The 6,640-nt window shown below is 33.7% G+C and overlaps 1 pseudogene; it reads right to left on the bottom strand.

Annotated features, from left to right (window-relative positions):
- Positions 1-5,418: 5,418 nt before the first annotated feature.
- Positions 5,419-6,305, bottom strand: LOC143669850 (ER membrane protein complex subunit 2 pseudogene; annotated as a pseudogene).
- Positions 6,306-6,640: the final 335 nt, after the last annotated feature.

Genomic DNA, 6,640 nt, shown 5'->3' with positions numbered 1-6,640 from the left:
ATAATTCTAAAATTCTTTGAGAATTTGTATGAAAACACCACATGTGTATATGCAAATATATGTCTCGCTATTTTTATTTCTTGTAAGCTATCCAACGTGAGAGAGTAGGGTCAATTCTCCAAGTTAGTTAATTGAGTGCAAGTAATTATTTGCAGAACTAAATTATCTCTATAATGAATGTTTTGAAGTTAGATTGTAGGCAAAGTTTCTTGAGTCTTCATCTAGAAAGCGGTGTGTGTCTGTGTGTGTGTTTGAAGGTACAGTTTCATAGACAGCTAGGTGGAGGTACATTTGCCCTCTGGCCAGTACAGCTGGAAATTTCCAATCTTTGAAAACATAATATAAAACATATTTCTTTGTAAATGATATTTTACGAAATATAAGTGGGTTCCATCTTAGAACTTAAAATCAGAAGATTTACTAGCTTTGCTGATATAGCTACCGAGTTCCTTTGGAAAAAAATTACTTTAATTAATAAAGAAAAAGACCATAGTGTTTTAAAGTCAGCACATTCTCCAAACTCCTAAACTATACAAAAAGGATAAGGTGTAATATAACACAAAGGAACAAAATACAGGAAGAAATAGGACACATATTTCGGATGAGTAAATGTGTTTCCTAGCAATTACTGTAGGATTTTTTTTTTTATTGTACTTTCCTCAGCGTTCATATTGAATTAAATATTACTGAATAACTACTTTTTTATTTTTTCAATGGATTCTTTTCTTATATAAGAGCATAAAACCCATTTGAAAATCACACAATTACTCAGTCATTTCTTGGGTACACGTTGTACTCAGGGGTGTTAAAATTTTTTTACTTTATTCAGAAAGAAATTTCTAAGTAGGAGCAAACAAGTATTGTAGGAATAATTTTTTAGATGTCTGAAAACTTGACGTACAGAAAGCGAAAAAAGTACCATTAAGTGTTCAAATTGCTGAGGTCCTAGTATATTGAGCTCTCAATGTTCATCAAACTGAGTTATCCTCGTTAAAACAATTTAATTAGAAAGGAATATATTCTGGAGTCATTTAAATCTACCAGGAAAAGAGAATTAATGCATCTATATCATTTAGACTTTCCTAATGCATACATACTATTGATGCTAATTACATTTATAAAATGCAAATTACTTTCCTTTAAATTCTGCGTTTATGTTTCCATGCACAATTTCAACTAAGGCAAAAACATACATAAGCCAATAATCTTCATATAAATCTAAATAATTAGCTTATTTTTTAAAAAATTAGCTATTGTCATAGTATGTATTCCCAAATATTCCAAAAACAGTTTTCCAGTTTGTTCATACCTTTGCTTTTGAGTCCTTAAAAATGAAAATATCTGTATAGGGTGAAACGGATTCTGAGCTCCAAGTTTATCTAGGGGAATGTAAAAATCGCTTTTGGGATTTGGCTAAGAGGTTGGGAGATAAACAGAAAACTAACAGATGGGAAGAATAATATTGGTGCTAATTAACTGAATCCATGATGATACTACTTAAAACTTATCTCAAATGCTGGCTTAATTGTATAGCACCATTCAAAGGGTATAGGAAAACTGCAGAGTAGTAACTCTAACTTTATTAAATAATAAAAAAATTTTGTTAAGATTTTGTTCTTAACTCCACCCCTTACTGGATCTGTAGACCTCATGTGAGTTTAATATCTCTAGGCTCATATATAAAATAGATATAAAATCATATGTGCATCGTAGTATTGTTACGAAGATTAGATTTGATAATTTAAGCCTACAGGATTTAGCACAGTGCCTGACAATGTAATAATTGTTCAATAAAATGTTATTGTTATCATGTAGCAGCAAATTATGTACAAAGTGGACATGATATAAATGCAGTGGCTGGGTTGTAACAATTGATGATTGTCAAAACATTTAAGTAGCTAATAGCAAAATAAAGTAAATGTACCTCTCTATCACCAGGTATCACAGAAGGGTGGTGACTTAATAACAGATGAAAAATTCCTGTATTAGCAGAGTAATTTAAATACTATGATGATGATGGCTGTTGTAGGATAGTAGAAATGGTCAGGGTTGGTGTGGGATGTATTCTCTTATTTCCTTCATTAATCAAAATTAATTTTGGGGGGTTGCAAGGGTAGTTCAGTGGTAGAATTCTTTCCAACCATGTGGGAAACTCGGCCTCAATTCTCAGTCCATGCACTTCCCAAAAAACAACAAGCCAAACAAACAAAAAAATCAATAAATGTTGCTGCAATAAAGGGATACTCACATGGAAAAATAATGAAATGTGACCCCAGCATACAGTATACAAAAAATAAGTTTTTATAATATGGTGAAACAGATGCACTTATTTACTTGATTAAAAATATCATCCCCTTGGAAATAATAAACTTTCCCACTTGGGGGAAGACTTGATATTCTCACAATTATTGGGACTACCAATGTGATGAGCTAGACCCTCAGTCTTGGGGCTTGCTCTTGTGAAACTTATTCCTGCAAAGGAGAAGCTAAGTCTGCTTATGATTATGCCTAAGAGTCACCCCTAGAGAATCTCTTTTGTTGCTCAGATGTGGCCTCTCTCTGAGCCAACTCTGCAGGTGAACTCACTGCCCTCCCCACAATCTGAGACATGACTCCCAGGGATGAGCGTGGCCCTAGCATCATAGAATTGAGAAACTTTCTTGACCAAAAAGAGGAAGAGAAACAAAACAAAATCAAGTTTCAAGGCTGAGAAATTTTAAATAGTCAAGAAGTCATTCTGGAGGCTAGTCTTATGCATTATATAGATATTCCCTTTTAGTTTCTAGCATATTAGAATAGCTAGAAGGAAGTACCTGAAACTGTTGACCTATAATCCAATAGCTTTGATTCTTGAAGATGATTGAATGTAACGCTTTGAAGGTCTGATCTTGTGATTGTGATAATCTTATGACTGACACTCCCATTCTCTAGCGTATGGAAAGATGAGTAAGAAAAAAGAAAGACAAAAAAATAAATAATAGGGGAGAGGCAGGTATGAGATGTTTTGGGTGTTCTATTTTTACTTTTATTTTTATTTTTTTCAAGTAATGAAAATGTTCAAAAATCAATTGTGGTACAAGCACACCTCCATGTGCTGACACTATGAATCACTGATTATAAAAACTGGAAGACTGTATGGTATGTGAATAAAAAAAATCGCCCAAAAAAATCATCCCAACTCCCCAGTTGCGAAATTACGTACCATCTTCTCTGAATGATTTCAATAATGAAATTAAATCCCAGGATTTGTGGATGCATGCAGCTTTTTCTGTATCTCTTCCATTTGCTACTTCTGGTGAGATTCAGTGACTACGACAATGAAATCACTCACTTTGCTGAGTAAAACTGGAGGTTTCCACTTACTCTATAAATCCACATCGCCAAACCAGTGCTTTAAATGACAGCATCAACAAGACATCCATTGAAGGGCAAACTTGAATGAAGCAAGCCTTTTTTTTTTCTTCCATGTAAAAGTGACATTTTCCTACTAACAAGGAGAAGGTAGTGGATGGAACATTTCCTTTCTGATCAGTTGAGCAGAAATTACTTTTGTTACACACTGGTCAACAGCAAAGGTTGCCCCCCCACCCCCACCCCAAATCACCATATGTTTTAATCAAGTAGTTACAGGTTATGCTAGAAATCATGCAAATGCCACATCTTCCAAATATGATATTAATGATTCACCATGTTGAAAATGAATGCTAACTCAAGGTGAGTAAATATGCATTTCCTGAGTACCTATTGTGTTAGGCCTTACTAGGGGAAAGTAAAAGGTTGAGAAATACAGACTCACAATTCAGAAGCTTTTCATTCAACTTCAAGAAAGCAGCAACTATTGCAAAGACCCTGGACTTTTCCTCCTCTCCATATTGCCATGGATTTGAATTGTAATTCTAGGCTAGATAACCTTGGACAAGAGGCCTAACCTCACAGAGGCTCTGTTCACTTCTCTGTAGAATAGCAAATGGTATTAACTTCCTTACATAGAGATATTGAGATGATTTTGAGGTGTTTCACATATACTGTCTTATGTATGTTCAGTGACTTATTGTTAGCTCTTTTCCTTAGACCTCTGTATGAGGGGTTCTCACATTGGTTTTTTTTTTTCTAAGTACATATTGTAACACATTATTACTTTCATCAGAATAACCTCTCCCAACTTATCTGTACAACCTCCACCTCTAAATGACTAGTTTGAAACTGTTTCCTGCCTTTTGTTCCTGTAAAGTGAGATAGTAAAATTTTTTAGTGATATTACATGGCTATCTACTCTACTCCGATAAAGAATAAAGAAAAATGAAAAAACAATGAAACAAAAGCAAAATCTTACTCCGGAAAATTAGAGCTTTCATAGCTGTGTTTATTTCTTATTATAAATATTTAAAAATATTTAATTGTGAACTTACTCACAGATAGTAATTATTTGTAATTATATATTAGCTCCTGTTATCATTTTGAAAATGTAAATACATACATATAATGTAAACACACTGAAATATAATGTAAACACACTGAAATATGTAAAATACAGAATTTCTGAGGGAAATGTGATATGAAGGCATTGCAGAACTTAGATTCAATAAAATATGGACTATAAAATGTGAACCTCTATTTTTCTCCAGGTTAGAATTTGTAAGTACTATACTTACACATTTATCTTTTCACTTAGCTCATATTTTTGACAAAGGTTTTTTCTCTCTCCTTTGTCTCTCCCTCCTCACCCTCTCTGAAAGATTAACAGATAATTTATTAATATTAAGTATTAATATTTGGCATCCATAGCCTTAAGAAAATTACTCAGATAATTAAAAGAAAACTCTTCTGGAGTAGGAGGGATGGAAAGCCTTTTTAAAGTTTTGTCCTTAGCTTCAACTCAAGGGGAGTTTTTAAATTAGAAATATTTTTAAGATTTCTTATTGACCTGCTTAGGAGCAAGTGGAATTTACTTGCTATATATATATGTATAAAGAAATATCATAAATTTATTTATTTTCTGGATAATTGATAATTTTTGAAACAAGCCACTGCCCAAAGCAGCCTATTATGTTTCTTGTATGTTCATTTACTTATTTTTTTTGCAAGTTTAATAAATAATCACAGTTTATTTAGCAAGGTTATTTCTACGTCAGATTGTGGTTTAAAAGCAGTTACTATATATATGTGTGTATGATATGAAGAGACTGATGTACAGTCAAAAGAGTCTTTTTAAATCTCTCTTCCATGGATTGTCCCCATCTTCCTGCCTAAAAAAAAGGCATTTTTAGGTTTATATAAACAACATTCTTACAACTGCTTTATTAACAGAAAATTAGTATATAAACAGCGCTAAGGCGCTGAGCATGTAGTAAAAAAAGTCACAGGCCAATAAGTTCAATTGTACAGCTGTGAAATCTAATGTGTAGAATTTTCGAAACCTTAAGTCTGGGCGATCTGCAATGTTTCCAACATGTCTTCGACTGCCTTAAGAGAGTATTTGGTTTCCTTCTTACTTCGACCTGCAAACTGATAAGCTCTGTTTATTTGACTAGCTGCCTAACTAGCATATTTCATGTTGTCCTTTTTCATTTTTGCACTTGCTTTTGGATTCGAGGCAATATGACTTGCAGACATGTAAAGCCCAAACAAAGCTCTCATATTCTGTTGTTCAGTTTCAATGCCTGTGCGAAATACTTGCTTGAAACTCCAAGGTTTTCAAATCCACCCTGGGTATATTTATCTTCAGCAGACTGCTGGCAGTATAAGTGGTTATTAGTCATCATACGCTCCTCTAAAGAAAATGCTGCTTTTGCATAGTCATATTCATTGATATAAGGTTCTACAAGTTCACGCCAGGCTTCTTGGTCTCCAACAAATTGTTCCAGATCCTTATTCAGATCCTGAACGGCCTCCACATTTTCCCCCTGGGCTTTCTGAATAGCAATCTTATGCTTTCTTGCAGCAGTGTTAGTTGGATCTTCTTGAAAATTTTGGTCATATAGCTGTATAGCATCGTCATATCTTTCCATGGCTTCAAATCTCATGCCAGTTAGTTGCTTTACTCTGTGATGGCCAGGGAACTGTCTTTTCAACTCCTGAAGACAAAACAATACCAAGTCATCTTGACCATAGTTTAGGGCTGCAATCATCACCTGTTCATATATGACCCAAATGTCATGTCCAAGTTTAGAAGCATATTCATTAATCAACTCCTCTCCAACTTCCACAATTTGCTTGTTATTTTGAGAGTTTTCTTCTCTCCATTTTCTCATTTTATCTTGTATTTCTTACCAAATGACATTGTAAAGCTCTCAGACCTTTGCCATCTTCCTACAACATCATTCATTTATTTTTTATTCTGATCTAAGGACTCAAAACCTAGAAGTATACCAGATTTCTCTGGAGAGCAGCCCTGACAATAAAACGTAAAATTTCACTAACATTTTATCTTTCTGTCATTAGCCATGGGTACGTCAAAATATATAACATCAAGTAAAGTTTAACTCTTAATTTGCTTTGGTTATGACTATAAATGTTTTCTGCTCTCTAATCATGTACCCCATCTGCCCAAACAGTTATTTTTAACATTCTACGTTGGTCATTTGATAGGAATATTTTGGTTTTAACCTATGTTTAAACAGATTAAATTACTGAGTAAACA

Source organism: Tamandua tetradactyla, chromosome 26, assembly GCF_023851605.1.
Source record: "Tamandua tetradactyla isolate mTamTet1 chromosome 26, mTamTet1.pri, whole genome shotgun sequence".
Taxonomy (NCBI): domain Eukaryota; kingdom Metazoa; phylum Chordata; class Mammalia; order Pilosa; family Myrmecophagidae; genus Tamandua; species Tamandua tetradactyla.
This window is presented reverse-complemented; position numbering and strand designations above follow the sequence as displayed.